This window comes from Triturus cristatus, chromosome 2_2 (assembly GCF_964204655.1).
Source record: "Triturus cristatus chromosome 2_2, aTriCri1.1, whole genome shotgun sequence".
In the NCBI taxonomy this organism is placed as follows: Eukaryota; Metazoa; Chordata; class Amphibia; order Caudata; family Salamandridae; genus Triturus; species Triturus cristatus.
The window spans coordinates 1,234,172,999-1,234,194,903 of record NC_140582.1 but is presented as its reverse complement, the minus strand read 5'-3'; positions in this window follow the sequence as shown (position 1 = coordinate 1,234,194,903).

Here is a 21,905-nt window from a genome sequence, read left to right as displayed (position 1 = left end):
CACTTACGCCTCATGGGTCCTTCTAGGCCCATTATCATGCCTTTGAGGGTTCGGTTGAATCTCTCAACCAACCCGTTTCCTTGGGGGTGGTAAGGTGTGGTGAACTTGTAGGTTACACCACACTCTTGCCAAAGAGATTTCATGTACTTGGACATGAAATTGGTACCTCGGTCAGACACCACCTCTAGAGGGAATCCCACTCGGGAGAAAATTCCCATCAGTGCACGTCCCACCACGGGGGCCGTCACTGTCCTCAGGGAATGGCTTCCGTGTACCGGGTGGCATGGTCCACCAGGACCAGGATGAACCTATTGCCCATCGCTGTCCTGGGGTCCAGTGGCCCTACAATGTCAATCCCCACTCGCTGGAATGGGGTACCGACCACAGGGAATGGCTGGAGTGGAGCCTTCTGCTTCCTTCCACTCTTTCCACTTGCCTGGCAAGTCTGGCATGTCCTGCAGTGAATATCTGAACTCCGGCGTATTTGAGGCCAATAAAAGTGGGTGACAAGCCTTTCAAAGGTCTTGTCCTTCCCCAAATGCCCTGCCAATGGCACATCGTGAGCCAGCCCCAGTAGGAAGGCTCTGAAGTCCTGGGGTACCACCAGCGCACGGGCTGACCCAGGCTCAGCAACCTTAGGCTCTGTATATAGGAGGTCGTTCTCCCAGTAAACGAAATGTGATCCTGACTGATCACCTGCGGCCTGGTCTGCAGCCTGCTGCCGCATACCCACGAGAGAAGGGCACTCCTTCTGTGCCTTGCAAAAGTCCTCCCTGGTGGGACCCCCTTCCTGCTGCCAATGGGTCAGCTCCGGCAGGTCTCCCAGTTCAGCTATCTGCTCCCCTGTAGGCTCCAGGGCATCCCCCTCAAGGTCTGCTTCCTTCTGGACCGTGGGAACTTCAGGTGCCAGCTTCCCGCGCCCCTTGCTCCTTCTCTCGGAGGCCGGTTCCTGGGCCTCCCTCTCAGGCTCCAGGACCTCTTGAGTACCTCTACTGGCTGCCATGGACCGTGTGGTGACACACGCCCAATCCGGCATACCCAACATCTCCAGGTGAGCACTCCGCTCCACCTTAGCCCAAGGTGAGCTCTCCAAATCGTTCCCTAACAAACAGTCTACAGGCATGGCGGGCCTCACAGCTACCTGAAGAGTACCAGAGACCCCCCCACTCAAAGGGAACCTGAGCCACCTTGCAGTGCCTCTCTGTGTTGTCAGCGGCAACAACGGGATAGAATGCAATGGGGACCACCTGCTCCTGAGACACCAGGTGACACCTGACAGCTGTCACACTGGCTCCTGTATCTCTAAGAGCTTCCACTCTATGGCCATTTATGGTCACCCACTGCCTGTACTTCTTAGTGTTCTCAGGCAGCTGGGTTGGGGGGACCACTTCACGGTCTCCTAGCGAGACCAGGGACATCTCTGCGGGACCCCACCCACCTTGGACATCACTCTCCTCCCCCAAGGCTACACTAGTCACCTGCCGGGGTGGAGCACCAGTGGGTGCTGGTTTACCAAACAATGGACACTTTACATCAGAGGCAAAATGCCCCAAATTGTTACACCTGTAGCATCTGACGGGCCCCTTCTGAACAGGAGTACCTGCCGGGGCCCCGGTCGGTTTCTGGGGTGGGGGAGGCTGAGAACCCTTCCCTTGGTTCCCTTGGGGACTATTTTGGGGCCCTTTTTGGAACTGCTTCTGTTTACCCCTGTCCCCCCCACTCTTCTGCTGGGGACCCTGCCCACCTTTGGCGGAATCTCCCACGGGACCCTTGTGGACCCTGGTACTGACCCAGCGGTCCGCCTCCTCAGCAAGCTTCCTAGGGTTAGTCAGCCTACTATCTATCAGGTGCTGGCGTAGCTCAGGAAAACAATTACTGGACAAGTGCTCCCATGCCATTAAATCAAGAAGCCCTTGATAATCATTTACCTTACTACCCTTTACCCAACCATCCAGCGCTATGCAAAAGAAAGTCACATACTCCACATACGTACTATTGGGAATCTTAGTGCAACCCCTGAACCTCTGTCTATATAACTCAGGGGTCAACCCATACCTAGTCATCAAGGCTTCCTTCATATGGGTGTAAGAATTATGAACATCAGCAGGTAAATCTAACAGGGTGTCCCGCCCTTCACTCAGGAACCGTCCCCACAACCCCGCTCCCAAATCTCTCTCAGGGACCCGGTGGGAAGACATGGCTACCTCGTAGGCTCTGAACCACTGCCCGATGTTGTCATTCTTGAAGAACTCCTTCACTACATCCTTGGGAATATAAACTCTTGGTTCCGCCGGTACTGGCGGTGTGCTGCCACCAGAGGGATTAAGCTCCAAACTTTTTGCTTTCAGCTCCAGCTCCCTCAGCTTCATGTCATGCTCTAATTGTAGTTTCTTTTCTTCCATGGCTAATCTTTGTTTTTCCATATCCATTTGCCCATGAAGTTTTGCCATCTCTACTTCATGTGCCCGGGTTGCTGCCCTGTCTGCCAACTCTTCTGGCGACAGGCCTCTGCCAAACTCATGGACACTTTCTGGTGGAACCACTTCCACCTGATTCTCTGGTGCCTTTGATTCATACCAGGCCCTCAGCGCCTTCACGAGTTAGGTCTTGTTTCTCAATCCAGTTTGGGCAATTCTGAACTTGGAGCAAAAACCTTTCAATTCTTCATTGGTACGATCCTGAAGTGCGCTTTCCTCCCAATCTATGTCCTCAAATCCAGAGATTATAGAAGCTGCCCTTCCGGCGGGAAGCGAACCAGGCATGGCTCTAACAACGGAGGTTCTTGGCAAAACAAAAACAATTACTAGTCTTGTGGCTGTGTTACTGGTCTGCTCTCACTACGTGGTGATCAGTGGTTCACTATACGCAAACCACAAATGCAAATCCGTAAATCCCACCGCTGCCACCAATGTTAGAAATGAGGGGGCTCTGGTTGACGCAGGTGTGAACCCACAACAAGCAGGGACCCTTTACTTCTTGTCAGGGCGAAGGATGACTCCCCAGAATAACCCCTGCTCACCCTCTAGGTGCGTGGCGCGAGCAGTCTAGGCTAAGTCTCAGGCGTACACGGTTAAGCAAATGCAATTACAGGGGAACAACCTTTACAACGCAACTTTTACAACGCACTACACTTACAACACAATTTTTACAACGCAACATCCACTACAACGCATTCCATTACATCGCATGACACTACAACGCATTTTTAAAAACTACCTTTACAACGCATTCCATTACATCGCATACTACCTTTACAACGCATACCATTACAATGCATAATATTACACTACACTATCCAACACTTACCCTACTGTTGCACCCCCTGGAGTTAGAATAGTAATTTTTACCCCTATACTATCCAACACTTACCCTACTGTTGCACCCCCTGGAGTTAGAATAGTAATTTTTACCCCTATACTATCCAACACTTACCCTACTGTTGCACCCCCTGGAGTTAGAATAGTAATTTTTACCCCTATACTATCCAACACTTACCCTACTGTTGCACCCCCTGGAGTTAGAATAGTAATGTTTACCCCTATACTATCCAACACTTACCCTACTGTTGCACCCCCTGGAGTTAGAATAGTAATTTTTACCCCTATACTATCCAACACTTACCCTACTGTTGCACCCCCTGGAGTTAGAATAGTAATTTTTACCCCTATACTATCCAACACTTACCCTACTGTTGCACCCCCTGGAGTTAGAATAGTAATTTTTACCCCTATACTATCCAACACTTACCCTACTGTTGCACCCCCTGGAGTTAGAATAGTAATTTTTACCCCTATACTATCCAATACTTACCTTAAATGCAATGTAATATTATGCGTTGTAATGGTATGCGTTGTAAAGGTAGTATGCGTTGTAATGGAATGCGTTGTTAAGGTAGTTTTTAAAAATGCGTTGTAGTGTCATGCGATGTAATGGAATGCGTTGTAGTGGATGTTGCGTTGTAAAAATTGCGTTGTAAGTGCATGCGTTGTAAAAGTATGCGTTGTAACGTCATACATCCGCAATTACACATACAGTAAACCCCTTGCATGCACCACAAACAGACACCAATCAGGAAGTATATAAAAATAAGCTTTTATGTAGATTCAGCAGATTCAAATACAAGGCCCAGTAACGATGAACTGATGGGGCCACAACTCTTGGAAATACGGTAAAGTCTCTTTGTTACGGAAAGTTCTTTAGGCGGGCACAAGGTAACTGTGGGCCTCAGCGCACTTCGTGCTGAGGCGGCGTCTGGGAAGCACACGGCAGATGACAGGGAAATCAGAACGTTGCGGACCCTGGATCCGATGCGAGCTCGCGGTCGAGTTCGTAAGTACAGTACCTTGTTTCTTGACGCAAAGGCGGGTGCGGGATTTCAGCGGCTCTTTGACAGAAGGGCGAGGCAGCGTCCGGGGCTCCCACACTTCACGATGGGGGTCTGATCTTCAGGCTCACGACAAGAGCGGGGTGTTGCAGGTGGCGGGTGTGAGGAAATATGAATTTTATGGTCAATTGTGTCCCCTATCTTAGACCCCAACGACTCCATGTACATGCTACAAGTACATGTATGTTCCCTCCAGTTCCAGCTATAAATACGCAAATACATGTGCGTCCAACGCCAACATGTCCTCTTTCAGATCCGCCATGAATGGGTCGAATATTCCATTCCTAAGTATGATTGGACACCGACTTTATATGGTTCACTTTTCTAGTTTTACAGTTCAGACAAGTAGGCCCTGAATTCTGCCATCAAGCCTTTTCCTGCTTCTGCCTCTGAAATGCTCCAGCTTGGACCTGCATCCGTATCCATGAACTTTGTCCTACTCCCTGCGCGGCTAACGGTGCCTGACGCGGCCTGTTGCCTGCCAAAAACTGTATTCAGCCTTCAAGTTATCTGCTCCGCTCCTCATCCAATGCATTCCTGTCTAGTAGTTTAGGTAAACATCCTTCCAGCTACCGAGCAAAGAGCTCGGCCTCGCTGTCTTTATGCAAGTAATTCATAGCCCCTGTTACCATGGAAGATTCCTGCCCCCTCGCATCTCATGTAGACACATAGACGCTTGTACATGCACTAACAGTCAGTATAGAATAGATTCCGTCCGAGAGACCTTTCCTTTTGGATAAAACAGTTCCTTAAACAAAGATATTAGATACGATTTGGGATTAGGTTGACCTGACCCCCCAGACTTCTGTCTCCACATGTAGAGCTAAATGTCAATTCCCCTTCACCTTCTAGTTGCACGTCAATCACACGTCATGCGGCTGCGCGCGCATCTCTGCCAAACATTTCTGCTGACTCTGCAGGATTCTCTTATGGATCCACCCACTTGTGACATCATTTTAAATGACGTTTCTAGTATACGCCTGTTATTACGCCCATTTTCATTACGTATGTGTATTCTTATCTGTATTATCAGCTGTTACGCCTCCTGCATCTGTCTTAATGCAATGCTTTTCATATATATATTGTTACTTATCAATAATGTATTGCTTATCCCTTCCTGAACCTTCGTGGTGATGGAATAAGATTGCCTGGTTCGAACCATAATTCCTTTGTAAGGAATAAAGCCCTTTTCAGAACCTCTAATACCACGGATTCTGCCTCTTATTTTGACTGAGTTATTCTTACTAGACTTTTCCGCATAAAAAATAGTACAGGTAATTTAAATATTTACCACATAAATTGGCGCCCGAACAGGGACACTTTCTCATCTCACGCGCCGGAGGTGCGTTGCAGGCCCGGTCCCCTGCCACAGCTGAACGGACAAAAACGCGTACCCGCAGGATTTCCTGTATCTCCCTCCGGCCAAGCGGGGGTGACTGAGGCTGCGATCAACACCCAGACGAGGCGGTGAGAAGTGCGAAGTATCCCGACCAGAGCCTAGCTGAGAGAGCAAGATCCGAGGTATACAGAGGCCCACCAGGTTCCGAAGTTCCGAGTCCAGTCGAGTCCAGTCCGGTCCAGTTCAGTTCAGTTCCGAGGCCTTCCGTTCCGTGCTACCCGGTGAGTACCATTGCTGGGGAGGCATTTAGACGTGCACATTGGTTTGTGCCGGTCCTGACGGGTTTGGGTACACAGATCCGGTCTGCACTGTTTTAGCAGTGTATCTGTACTGTTTAGCAGTATATCCAGTATGTTCATGTATATAATTTAGTGTTATCTAGTATTAGTATTATGTCAGTAGTTAGTTTTCTTTTAATTATCATTGTTCGTTAAATGTTAAATGTTAAATGTTTACAGTGTTTGAAATTGTGGTATGAATGAGTGTTCATTATTGTGTTTATCGTATTAATTGTGTTCAAGTCCAGTTTGAGAAAAAAAATAAAGTAGCAAGGTTTAAAGATGCCGTTCTTTTCAAAATTAAGACAGATCAAAACTAGAAAAGGAGTACTCGAAGAAGCTGTTCCCATTCCACCTAGGGACACTCCAGGATACTTTATGTATCATAAACATGGCCTAGATGCCGTGTTATATCTTGACTTATGGGTGGACTACACCAAGGATCTAGCAGAAAGTCAGAGATGGCCCGCAGCTGGGACATGGGATGCAGATTGCATCATGAGAGTAGAAGAAGAATTATGGAAAAAGAAAGCCAGACAGTCACAGAAAGATGCCATTGAATTATGGCGTAAAGAATCGCATAGGCGCACAGAGAAAGCGCTCAGACTGGAAGAGAAAAGTAGGGAGAACTCAAATAAAGCTCGAGAAAACGTATTAGTTGAGGAAGGTATCCGAGTAAAAACAGAACAAGTAGACAGACAACGAAACACTCTTATGAATGGTATGTATCCTCTTTTGGCCGAAGGTTTACCTAAGGCCACCCCGGAAATACCGAAAGATTTGCCACCCCCATTACTCCCGATTAAAGCACATCCCAAGACCGCAAAAGATATTTTCCTTTCCTCCTATTTAGACGATGTAGCTCCCGAATATGTTAATGTTCCACCACACACGCCACCTGTCGATGGTGCTCAACCCCGAGATCATCCGCTCCCAAATCCGCAACCACAAACTCCTCCGCACAATCCAACTTTTCCTACATCCACAGTTTCTACCTTACATCCCACAAATCCTTTTATGCCTAGCACCTCAGAAGGTGCGACAGGAGGTACGGCAGCAATTTTCGCCACGCCACCATTACGAAGTAAATCGTCTCTTAGAGATTTAGCAAACCAACGTACACCCCAAATAGCAACGTCCGACATGTTTAAGGAACATCTTGTAGATTGTAGATATGATCCAGTGCCCGGTAAAAATGACAGAATGCTGCTATCATCACTACGTATACGACGAGCTTCAATGTATTTAACGACACTACCAGGAATGATTAAACATTTAGACAATATATATCGCTTTGTCCAAACAGGGCAAGGCCCTGAAAGTATAGACGAAGCCATGGAATATCAGAAAGTGGATATACAGAGACTACTGTTACGTTTCCTCATAAACTGCTTGATCAGAGACAGAGATAGGTCCGAGGTAGACCAGGATGAAATGCAAGTACTTACCAGATGGGGTCAGAATATATCAGAGGGAAAACATGATAAACAGACATGTATAGTAGCTATGTGCCGAAAGATCCGCAAAGAAGTAGAACGAATACATAAAGCCAGATTGGAGGCAGACAAAACTGAATCAGAGGGAGAGGAGGAGGAAGAATCAGAAATGCCCACAGGACAATTAGAAACGATAGCTTATGTAGGTAGGGGAAAACCTTGTAACAATACCAGATACTTTAATGACCCGATACGTCCGATACGTCCAGAATGTAACAGACATTTTCAAGCCCCTATGCTAAATACGAAGTCCCCTGAACACTTATTCCAGGCTGCTGATAAACTACTCCGAGACCGAAGGGGGTATCATATGCTCGATTCTATGGATGAACAAGAATTAGCCAGGTCAGCAGTACAATGGGCTGACAGTTCTGAAAAATACAGTGATGATGCGCTAGCACACACGTTTTTGAACCTTACCCCAGACGAACAGCGTTTAGCTGGTATATACATGATACAACATCTCGTCATATTGTATAGAAGCCAACGTTCCGATCCTGGTCCCCTACCTGATATACTGATAGAATTACTCACGAATAAATGGAGAGGTTCAGGTACTGATTTAATTAAAGAAATTCTAGAATATCGACACCAGTACATTGTCTTCGTATGCCCAGAACATGTTTCAGTTCCCCCCAAGTTGGAAAGAAAAACGTATCACATAGACAGACAGAATCCCTTACGCGAAGTACACCCAATCAGAGGTGAAGACAATACTTTTAAACGCGTGTTTGTGTACACGCCCATAACTAAAATTGAATTATTAGAAATGAAGAAAGTAGTACCTAGCCATGACAAAGACCCAGCAGGTTTCCACCGTGAGATAAAAGACATGTTACTCATGGGAGAGTATACTTATCCTGACATTATGAAAATATTGAAAGTTTTATTGCCTGCCGGTATTTACGAGAAACTCAAAGAAAAGGAATGGGAGGTGGGAGACCAAAAGATAGAGTGGACAGCATTAGAAAACGAAGAAAAAGCCCGAGCTGCAGGTTCAGGGCTTGGGGAAAAGACTACAGCATTACCAGGATTATTAGTGCAGGTACTACCACGTTTATTAACTACGAAAAAGGAAGACTGGGGTGCAATTTCAGCCTGTAAACAAAAACAAGATAAAGACACTAGTGATTTCTATTCCCGATTTGAAAAATGTTTTGGTATTAATAGTGGCATAAAAGCAAGTAGTGAGTCGTATCCACATCTGTTTGTGACGAAATTAGTTGAGAATTCCCTGCCCCAAGTTAAGAGTAGAGTATTAAAATTCGAGAGTACCTGGCAAGGTAACACACCGTCACAGATGTTACAAATGTTACAATATCATCACAATAGAATTAGAGAAGAACAAGAACATGAACAAAGACGTATGAAAGACACGAAAATGAAAATGCTTGTTGCTCAGTCAGTTCCAGCTGACGGTCATAAAAAGGGTACGACACAGTCCAATGATTCAGTAGGTCCTGTTAGAGGGACATGCAACTATTGTAAACAGCCAGGTCATTATATACACGATTGCGCAGTTCTAAAACATAATATCTCTACGGGTATAACGAAAGAGAGACCACGTCCGCCTAGACAGGATCAGATCCAACAACAAGTCCCTCAGCATGCGCAACCTATGCCAGTTCCACAACAGACCGCACCACAACCACAACAACAACAACAACAACAGCCACAGCCTATTGCTGCAACACAAAACACGACACAACAGATGTACCAGTATGCACAAAATGACTATCCAGAGTATCAGCGCTACACATGAAATAGCCTAGAGAGGGAAGTTGGCCTACCCCTTATTGAGGTTCCCGTAGATCAAGAAGGTCCTTACGTACAGAGTCACGTATTAGGGAAAGACAGAAAGTTTCTACTCGATACAGGGGCAAGCAGAACCACTATCAGTCACAGCGAAGTCCCAGGGGCACCCCTCTCAGGCTCACAAAATATTTCCCTTGGTTTTTCAGGAAAGCCTACTATTAACGAAGTATCGCAACCACTTGCATTCACAGTCGGTCCATTAACACGGACTACAGATCTATTGCTTACGAAATCATGCCCAGAAAACTTGTTAGGTATAAAAACATTGAAGGCTCTAGGAGCTATAATATGTTGTTCTCCGGAAGGAGTACGACTATTTTTGCGTGACTTCAAAGGTCACTATGTGTCCAGAGACATGGATCACCGGTTACAGAATTTACCCACACATTTATGGGCGCAAGGCCCCACTGATGTAGGTTGTATGCACATTACCCCATATCGAGTCACACTCAAAACAGGAGTGGTACTACCACGAATACGACAATACAAGTTACCCCCAGATGCTGTAGTGGCTTTACTGCAAATCATTGACGAGCTCATTGCACAAGGAGTGGTTGTAGAAACGGACTCCAATGTGTGTAATTCCCCGATAATTCCGATTCTTAAGCGAACAGATCCAAGAGCACCACCAGTATATCGATTAGTTATTGATCTGCGAGAATTAAATAAATGCATTGTACCACAATACCCCGTGGTCCCAGATATCTCTTCATTGCTAACAGCCATAGATTCAGAAGCAACGTTCTTTACTGTAATTGATCTCAAGAACGCTTTCTTTAGCGTCCCAATCGATCCGGAAAGCCAATATTTGTTCGGATTCAGTTTAAATGGACGAAGTTTTAATATGTCCTCGGGTTATGAATTGACATTGTTCCAGCCACACATAGAAATCAGACGTTGTAGTACATTAAATCCTGCCACACTTTTGCCATTAAGTGGAACAGACCCGTTGGCACATGATTGTATTGAAGTTATTACTATTACGACGAAACCCAGACAAGACTTGACAGATATTCCATTATCAGATCCAGACCTGACATTGTATGTAGATGGTTCATGCATGAGAACAAGTATAGGAGAGTTAGTGGCCGCTTATGCAGTCACAACAGACACTGAAATTATTGAAACAAATTGTATCGATACCTTGTCAGCTCAAGCAGCAGAGCTCATCGCTCTGACACAAGCCTGTATTCAAGCCAAAAATAAGAAAGTCAACATATACACAGATTCACGTTATGCATTCGGAGTCGTCCATGACTTCGGCGTGCTTTGGCGAGAGAGAGGTTATTTAACTTCTCACGGTGCCCACATCCAGCACGGTCCCCTTATTCAAGCTCTGTTAGATGCAATACATCTGCCGACTGCAATATCGATTATGAAGTGTAAAGCCCATACAAAGGTGACTGACATTATTTCTCAGGGTAACGACCTAGCTGACAGAACAGCTAAACAGACTGCTCAGAATCAGACTCATACAACTGACACGACAAAGACAATAGTTCCGACACCAACACACTGCATGACAGTTAAGGATCCCGCCCTTGATGTAATTGACATACAGACACATGCTACACCAGAAGAAATAAAGAGATGGACTGAATTAGGAGGGATCCAAACGGATCAAGGATGGATGACGAAGGGAAAATCTATATGGTTTCTCCCCGACTCAATGGTTCAAGTCATCATTAACACAATACATAGTCCAGCGCACCTAGGAGAGAAAGCTATGCTAGACAGTATTCAACACATTTGGTTCAATAAACACTTGCGAGCAGCAGCTAAACAGAAAGTACGTACCTGCATGATTTGTTGTCAGTTCAATCCAGGAAAAGGCGTACCTGTAGAACAGGGTGGATTTCAACCCCCCGATCACCCTTTTGAAGTCCTCCAGATGGATTATATCCAGATGGAACGATGTCGAGGATTCAAATATGTCCTCGTAGTTGTATGCGCTCTTTCCCGGTGGACAGAGGCGTATCCCGTCTCAGATTACACTGCCCCGACTACTGCCAAACAGTTAGTTCGAGAATTCTTCCCACGGTATGGTTTGCCCCGTATCGTGTACTCAGACAATGGCCAGCCATTCTCATCCGAGCTAATGAAACATGTTTCACTTCTGTTAGGCTATCAATGGAAATTCCACTGTGTCCGACATCCCGAGGCAGCAGGTCTCGTGGAGCGGCATAATCAAACTTTGAAAATTAGACTGTCCAAAGTATGTAGAGAAAAAGGTGTCGACTGGATAGTAGCTTTACCAGTTGCGCTCTTTTACATGAGAATGGTAGCACACTCTCGAACAGGGCTATCCCCGTATGAGGTGATCTTCGGTAGACCACCAAATATGTGGGGGACGCCTATACCTCGTAAAATAACTGATGTTGATTGTAATATGCTGACAGATTACCTGGCTTCCTTGATGTCTGCACTACAATCTTGTCGTTCACAGGTAGCTGCAGCTTTTCCCGATAACACTGAGGTGAAGCCCCATGACGTGGTTCCGGGAGACTTTGTACTTATAAGGAACTTCGACAGAAGGAACCCACTGGAGCCTCGCTGGCAGTCGCCTAAACTCGTCTTATTGACCACAAGGACAGCTGTGAAGATTGAGGGACGTAAAGGGTGGTTGCACTCGAGCCATATCAAAAAATTTCATGGACTATCATCCGACTTGAATTATCAGCCTTGCATTCCCTCACAGACTGACTCAAAACTCCCTCTGGTTGACAAGACAGAAAAGGAAAACTATAAACTGAAACTAAGGTCTAGCAAGTCAGACAATTTGATTGTTTAAGTCCTCTCCAAGGTGAATCGGTTGAATTTGTCTCTGACATGTATCCTCTAGACCGAAATAGAGAGAGAAATAGACAGAAACAGCTCAAGAAACATGCGTACTGTAAATCACTTCGTAGTTACTGTATAGTGACATTGTTAATTATGTTTTTTCTAAGTCTTCTGATTATCATTGTCAGTATATTATTACACATGTATTACCCTATTTCCAAGCGTGCTTTCAATGCTACTGCCGAACATTCTTTTAGCGAATTACCCCCGCAAGAGTTGTCCTATAGATTCGCGCTGCGCAACAACACATTCATTAGTATGTTACATCATTCTCATCAGACCAGCAATGCTACAAATTGTTGGATATGTGGCCGACTCCCTCCCTATCAGAAATACAAGGGAGTTCTGCCTCTCTTTCCGTATCCATTCACACACAATGGCTCCTGTGGAGCATGGTTTAGTTTGATTAATTCCCTAGATTCAAATTCAGTAGTTTATCAAGACAACTGGGTTTGGGGAAACCTGAACCTAGTTTTACTTAAAGTCTGCTACCCTAACAAGGAGGGACTTCCCAAAAGAACAGGAACTGATCTAGAAAATGAAGTATATGGATTAGGTAACTTTACACTTAATCTCATGATCCTGAATGTTGAATCCGAAGCTACACCAATCTTGCCCGCTATGTCAGTATTTCCAGTTAGAGGCGAATTATGTGTAAGAAAGAATGGTTCAATACACATGGGCCATAGTAAATGTACCACTGTAATAGAATTCAGTGATAAAGGCAAATCTACATTTAGAGCTTCTCGTCACTCCTACTTCATCTGTGGTCACACCGCATACATACGCCTACCCCTAGATTGGGATGGTACCTGTTACATTGCATTCCTTCTGCCACCTGTTTTCCTAGCCCCGCCTGATTACCATAGGAATACCCATTTAGTACACAATAGACAGCAGAGAGATCTCCCGATTGTCGACTACACCGAAACAGCATGGGAGCAATACACAGATTTCAATAAAGGTTTCTTTCCCTACATAGGTACAGTCACTAATAGTAAGTTGATACGTAGATTAACTAGAACCCTTGAAGCAGTAGTGAATGAAACTACTTCCGCCTTAGGCAACTTAACAGAGGAGCAGTCTGCGATGCGGATTGTTGTTCTTCAAAATCGTCTTGTTGAGGAAATATGAATTTTGTGATCAGTTATGTCCCCTATCGTAGACCCCAACGGCTCCATGTGCATGCTATAAGTACATGTATGTTCCCTCCAGTTCCAGCTCTGAAGACGCAAATACATGTGCGTCCACCGTCAACATGTCCTCTCTCAGATCCGCCATGAATGGGTCAGATATTCCATTCCTAAGTATGAAAGGCCACCGACTTTATGTGGTTCACTTTCCACATTTTACAGATTCAGGCGAGTAGGCCCTGAATTCTGCCATCAAACCTTTCCTGCTTTCTGCCTCTGAAAGCTCCAGCCCGAGCCCGCATCTGTATCCATGAACTTTGTCCTACTCCCTGCGCGGCTAACGGTGCCTGATCCAGCCAGTTGCCTGCCAAAAACTGTATTTCACCTTCAAGTTATCTGCTCCGCTCCTCATCCGATGCATTCCTGTCTAGTAGTTTTAGGTAAACATTCCTCCAGCTACCGTGCAAGGGGCCTGGCCTCGCTGTCCTCGTGCAAGTAATTCATAGCCCCTGTTACCATGGAAGATTCCTACCCCCTCGCATCTCATGTAGACATTTAGACGCCCGTACACGCACTAACAGTCAGTATAGAATAGATTCCGTCCGAGAGACCTTTCCTTTTGGATAATACAGTTCTTTAAACATAGGATATTAGATATGATTTGGGATTAGGTTGACATAACCCCCAGACTTCTGTCTCTACATGTAGAGCTAAATGTCAAGTCCCCTTCACCCTCTAGTTGCACGTCAATCACACGTCATGCGGCTGCGCGCGCATCTCTGCCAAATATTTCTGCTGACATTGCAGGATTCTCTTATGGATCCACCCACTTGTGACATCATGTATAATGACGTTTTATAAGTTACGCCTATATGTCCGCCTTTTTTAGTTACGTATGCCTATTTTATCTGTATTATCAGCTGTTACGCCTCTTGCATCTGTTTCACTGTAATGCATTTCCTATAAAACTGATTACCTGTCAATAATGTATGCCCTTCCTTCCTGAACTCTCGTGGTGATGGAATTTGAAGCCTGCAATTCGAATTGTATTTCCTTTGTCAAGGAATAAAGCCTTTTAGAACCTCTAATACCACGGATTCTGCCTCTTATATTTACTGAGTTATTCTTACTAGACTTTACCGCATAAAAAATAGTACCGGTAATGAAATATTTACCACAGAAATTGGCGCCCGAAGAGGGACACTTTCTCATCTCACGCGCCGGCGGTGCGTTGCAGGCCCGGTCTCCTGCCACAGCTGAACGGACAAAAACGCGTACCTGCAGGATTTCCTGTATCTCCCTCCGGCCAAGCGGGGGCGACTGAGGCTGCGATCAACACCCAGACGAGGCGGTGAGAAGTGCGAAGTATCCCGACCAGAGCCTAGCTGAGAGAGCAAGATCCGAGGTATACAGAGGCCCACCAGGTTCCGAAGTTCCGAGTCCAGTCGAGTCGAGTCCAGTCCGGTCCAGTTTCAGTTCAGTTCCGAGGCCTTCCGTTCCGAGCTACCCGGTGAGTACCATTACCGGGGAGGCATTTAACGTGCACATAGTCTGTGCCGGTCAAGACGGGTTTGGGTACACAAATCCGGTCTGCACTGTTTCAGCAGTGTATCTGTACTGTTTAGCAGTATATCTAGTATGTCTTACATATAATTAAGTATTATTTAGTGTTACTATTATGTCAGTAACTAGTTTCCTATTAGTCATCATTACTCGTTAAAATGTTAAATGTTAAATGTTTTAAATACGTTCTACATATTGTGGTGTGAATGACTGTTCATTATTGTGTTTACTGTATTAAGTGTGTTTAAGATTAAGTAACCAGATCTAAAAATGCCGCTCTTTTCGAAATTAAGACAGATCAAAACTAGAAAAGGGGTACTCGAAGAAGCTGTTCCCATTCCACCTAGGGATACCCCAGGATACTTTATGTATCATAAACATGGCCTAGATGCCGTATTATTTCTTGATTTATGGGTGGACTACACCAAGGACTTGCCAGAAAGTCAGAGATGGCCCGCAGCGGGGACCTGGGATGCAGATTGCATCATGAGAGTAGAAGAAGAATTATGGAAAAAGAAAGCCAGACAGTCACAGAAAGATGCCATTGAATTATGGCGTAAAGAATCATATAGACGTACAGAAAAAGCGCTCAGACAGGAAGAGAAAGGTAGAGAGAATTCAAATAAAACCCGAGAAAATCTATTAATTGAGGAAGGTACCCGAGTAAAATCAGAACAAGTAGATAGACAAAGAAATACTCTTATGAATGGTATGTATCCTCTTCGGATGTATGACGTTACAACGCACACTATTACAACGCATGCACTTACAACGCATTTTTTACAACGCATAATCCATTACATCGCATGACATTACAACGCATGACACTACAACGCATTTTTAAGAAATACCTTTACAACGCACTACCATTACAACGCATACTACCTTTACAACGCATACCATTACAACGCATAATATTAAATTGCATTTAAGGTAAGTATTAGATAGTATAGGGGTAAAAATTACTATTCTAACTCCAGGGGGTGCAACAGTTGGGTAAGTGTTGGATAGTGTAGGGGTAAAAATTACTATTCTAACTCCAGGGGGTGCAACAGTAGGGTAAGTGTTGGATAGTGTAGGGGTAAAAATTACTATTCTAACTCCAGGGGGTGCAACAGTAGGGAAAGTGTTGGATAGTATAGGGGTAAAAATTACTATTCTAACTCCAGGGGGTGCAACAGTAGGGTAAGTGTTGGATAGTATAGGGGTAAAAATTACTATTCTAACTCCAGGGGGTGCATCAGTAGGGAAAGTGTTGGATAGTATAGGGGTAAAAATTACTATTCTAACTCCAGGGGGTGCATCAGTAGGGAAAGTGTTGGATAGTATAGGGGTAAAAATTACTATTCTAACTCCAGGGGGTGCATCAGTAGGGTAAGTGTTGGATAGTATAGGGGTAAAAATTACTATTCTAACTCCAGGGGGTGCATCAGTAGGGTAAGTGTTGGATAGTATAGGGGTAAAAATTACTATTCTAACTCCAGGGGGTGCATCAGTAGGGTAAGTGTTGGTTAGTATAGGGGTAAAAATTACTATTCTAACTCCAGGGGGTGCATCAGTAGGGTAAGTGTTGGATAGTATAGGGGTAAAAATTACTATTCTAACTCCAGGGGGTGCAACAGTAGGGTAAGTGTTGGATAGTATAGGGGTAAAAATTACTATTCTAACTCCACGGGGGTGCATCAGTAGGGAAAGTGTTGGATAGTATAGGGTAATATTATGCGTTGTAATGGTATGCGTTGTAATGGTAGTATGCGTTGTAATGGAATGCGTTGTAAAGGTAGTTTTTAAAAATGCGTTGTAGTGTCATGCGTTGTAATATCATGCGTTGTAATGGATTATGCGTTGTAAAAAATGCGTTGTAATGGTAGTGCGTTGTAAAAGTTGCGTTGTAAAGGTTGTTCCCCATCCTCTTCTGGCCGAAGGGTTACCTAAGGCTACCCCGGAAATACCAAAAGACTTGACTCCTCCATTGCTCCCGATAAAAGCACATCCCAAAACACATCCCAAAACAGCAAAGGACGTTTTCCTTTCCACCTATTTAGATGACGTAGCTCCCGAGTATGCTAATACCATACCACACACACCGCATGCCGATGGTGTTCAACACCAAGAGCATCCGTCTGTATCCCCGCAACAACAAACTCCTACGCCCATTCCCACAGGTCCATCCGTTTCTACTGTTTTTCCCGCATCTACAATTTCTATCTTACGCCCAACGAATCCTTTCTTGCCCAGCACTTCAGATGGTGCTCCAGGAGGTACGACAGATATGTTTGCCACACCGCCGCGAAATAAACAGACTCTTAGAGATTTAGCACTCCAGCGTACACCCCAACTAGCGACATCCGACATGTTTAAAGAACAGCTTGTGGATTGTAGATACGATCCAGTACCAGGTAAACAGGACAGATTGCTTATATCATCACTACGTATACGACGAGCTACATTATATTTAATGACGATACCAGGGATGGTTGAACACCTAGACGATATATATCGCTTTGTCCAAACAGGGCGAGGTCCAGAAAGTATTAACGAAGCTATGGAATACCAGAAAGTGGATGTCCAAAGACAACTACTACGTTTCTTTATAAACTGCGTGATTAGGAACCAAGACAGGCCTGGGGCAGATCATGATACCATGCAAAAACTTGTCAAATGGGGTCAGAACATATCAGACGAGAAACATGATAAACAGTCATGCATAGTAGTTATGTGTCGAAAGATCCGCAAGGAAATAGAACGAATACATAAAGAAAGACGAGAAGCAGACAGAATTGAATCAGAGGAAGAGGAGGAGCAAGAATCAGAACAATTAGAAACGATAGCTTACGTAGGTAGAGGAAGACCCCATAGTAATACTAGAGGCTTTAATGATCTGATACGTCCGATACGTCCAGAATGTAATAGACATTTTACAAACCCTATGTTAAATACAAGATCCCCTGAACACCTATTCCAAGCCGCTGATAAATTACTCCGAGATCGAAGGGGGTACCATATGCTTGATTCCATGGACGAACAAGAATTAGCCAGGTCAGCAGTACAATGGGCTGACAGTCCCAGCGAATACAATGATGATGCACTAGCACACACGTTTCTGAATCTTGCCCCATACGAACAGCGTCTAGCTAGTATATACATGATTCAACACCTCCTTATATTATATAAAAGCCAACACTCCGATCCAGGATCCTTACCTGACATATTGACAGAACTACTCACGAATACATGGAGAGGGTCAAGTACTGATTTGATTAAAGAAATTCTGGAATTTCGAAACCAGTATATAACTTTCGTGTGCCCAGAACACGTTCCAGTTCCCATTATGGGAAGAAAAATGTATCACATAGATAGACAGAATCCGTTACGCGAAGTACACCCAATCAGAGGTGAAGGTAATAACTTTACACGCGTGTTTGTGTACACGCCTATAACTAAAATTGAATTATTAGAAATGAAGAAAGTAGTACCCAGCCATGACAAGGATCCAGCAGGTTTCCACCGTGAGATAAAAGACATGTTACTCATGGGAGAGTACACATACCCCGACATTATGAAAATATTGAAAGTGTTAATGCCTGCCGGTATTTACGAGAAACTCAAAGAAAAGGAATGGGAGGTGGGAGACCAAAAGATAGATTGGACGGCATTAGAAAACGAAGAGAAGGCCCGAGCTGCAGGAGCAGGGCTTGGGGAAAAGACTACAGCACTACCAGGATTACTAGTGCAGGTACTGCCACGTTTATTAACTACGAAAAAAGAGGACTGGGGTGCAATCTCAGCCTGTAAACAAAAGCAAGATGAAGACACTAGTGATTTCTATTCCCGATTTGAAAAATGTTTTGGTATTAACAGTGGCATAAAAGCAAGTAGCGAGTCATATCCACATCTGTTTGTGACAAAATTAGTTGAAAATTCTCTGCCGCAAGTCAAGAATAGAGTATTGAAATTTGAGAGTACCTGGCAAGGTAACACCCCGTCACAGATGTTACAGATGTTACAATATCACCACAATAGAATTAGAGAAGAACAAGAACACGAACAGAGACGTATGAAAGATACGAAAATGAAAATGCTTGTTGCTCAGTCAGTCCCAGCTGACGGTCATCAAAAGGGTGATTCCGCAGGTCCAATGAAAGGGACATGCAACTATTGTAAACAACAAGGTCATTATATACACGATTGTCCAGTCCTGAAACATAATATTGCCACAGGTAGAACCCAAGAAAGACCGCGTCCACCTAGACAGGATCAGAATCAACAACAAATTCCTCAGCATGCACAACCTAGGTCAGCTCCGCAACAATTAGCTCCGCAACAGGCAGCTCCACAACAGATCATAGCACCACCACCAGCGCAGCCTATTGCTGCCACACAAGCAACAACACAACAGATGTATCAGTATGCACAAGCAGATTATCCCGATTATCAGCGATACACATGAAATAGCCTAGAGAGGGAAGTTGGCTTACCCCTTATTGAGGTTCCTGTAGATCAAGAGGGACCTTATGTACATAGTGAACTATTAGGGGAAGACAGAAAGTTTTTACTTGATACAGGGGCAAGCAGAACAACTATAAGACGCAGTGAAGTTCCAGGGGCACCCCTCTCAGGCTCACAGAATATTTCCCTTGGATTCTCAGGAAAGCCTATCATTAATGAAGTAACACAGCCTCTTCCACTTACGGTTGGTCCATTGACACGTACTACAGATTTATTGCTTACTAAATCATGCCCAGAAAACTTGTTAGGTATAAAAACATTGAAAGCTCTAGGAGCTATAATATGTTGTTCTCCGGAAGGAGTACGATTATTTTTACGTGATTTTAAAGGTCACTACGTGTCCAGAGACATGGATCACCGGCTGCAGAATTTACCTACGCATTTATGGGCACAAGGCCCCACTGATGTTGGTTGCATGAACATTACACCATATCGAGTCACACTAAAAACAGGAGTAGTACTACCACGAATGCGACAATACAAGTTACCACCAGATGCTGTTGTGGCTTTGTTGCAAATCATTGACGAACTCATTGCACAAGGAGTGGTTGTAGAAACCGACTCCAATGTATGCAATTCCCCGATAATCCCGATTCTTAAAAGAACGGATCCAAAAGCACCACCAGTATATCGATTAGTTATTGATCTGCGTGAACTAAATAAATGTATTATACCACAATACCCTGTGGTCCCAGATATCTCTTCACTACTAACAGCTATTGATTCAGAAGCAATGTTCTTCACTGTAATTGATCTCAAGAATGCTTTCTTTAGCGTCCCAATAGATCCGGAAAGTCAATATCTGTTCGGATTCAGTTTAAATGGACGAAGTTTTAAATTCACACGCGCACCTCAAGGATTTACAGAAAGCCCCAGCATCTATAGCCAAGCACTGAAACGAGAACATGACAGTATCCACATGCCAGTTAACACTGCCTTGCTTCAATATGTCGATGATCTGCTGATCACCGCCCGAAGCGAACCTGAATGTGAAACAGCATCACTGACGGTTTTAAAATTTTTGGCTGACAAGGGGCACAAGGTGTCCCCTTCTAAGCTGCAATTCTGTGTCCCGCGAGTTGTTTACCTTGGGCACTCGCTGTCCAAGGAGGGAAGACAGCTTACACCTGACCGCATCCAGTTAATTGCTAACATGCCACCACCCAAGACACAAAAGGAGGTGCGGGCTTTTATAGGTCTCACCTCGTACTGTAGGCAGTGGATCCCTCAATATGCATTTCTAGCTAAACCACTCATCCAGTTGACAACACAGGAGGCAGCCACTTTGACTGTCCTCCCTTGGACTCAAGAACACACACATGCCTTTGAAAGCTTAAAGAAAGCTTTATGTCAAGCACCTGTTTTAGCAACACCATGTTACAGTAAACAGTTTACACTCTTTGTTACAGAACGCGAAGGTACTGCCTTGTCAGTACTCACTCAGGAACAAGCAGGATCACACAAACCATGTGCTTATTTCTCTAGTACATTAGATCCAGTAGCTCAGGCTCTTCCTGCGTGCCTGAAATCAGTGGCAGCAACAGCTTTAGCAATCAGACAAAGCGATGCCATAGTGTTAGGACATCAATTGACAGTACAAGTACCACACGCAGTAGAGGTTCTTTTGAACCGCACACAAACACAACACTTGACTATAGCGAGACTCACCGGTTACGAATTGACATTGTTTCAGCCACACATAGAAATCAGACGTTGTAATACGTTAAATCCTGCCACACTTTTGCCAGTAAATGGAATAGATCCATTAGCACATGATTGTATTGAAGTCATTACTATCACAACGAAACCCAGACAAGACTTGACAGACATCCCTTTACCAGATCCAGACTTGACATTGTATGTAGATGGTTCATGTATGAGAACAAGTACAGGAGAGTTAGTGGCCGCTTACGCAGTCACAACAGACACTGAAGTCATTGAAACAAATTGTATTAACACTTTGTCAGCTCAAGCAGCAGAGCTCATCGCTCTGACACAAGCCTGTATTCAAGCTAAAAATAAGAAAGTCAACATATACACCGATTCACGTTATGCTTTCGGAGTCGTTCATGACTTCGGCGTACTGTGGCGAGAGAGAGGTTATTTAACTTCTCACGGTGCCCACATCCAACACGGACCCCTCATTCAAGCTCTATTAGACGCGATTCATCTACCTACTGCAATATCGATTATGAAATGCAAAGCTCATACAAAAGTTACCGATATCGTTTCTCAGGGTAACGACCTAGCTGACAGAACAGCTAAACAGACTGCTCAGAACCGGACTCATACAACTGACGCGACAAAGACAATAGTTCCGACACCAACACATTGCATGACAGTTAAGGATCCCGCCCTTGATATAATTGACATACAGACACATGCTACACCAGAAGAAATAAAGAAATGGACTGAATTAGGAGGGATCCAAACGGATCAAGGATGGATAACGAAGGAAAAATCTATATGGTTTCTTCCCGATTCCAT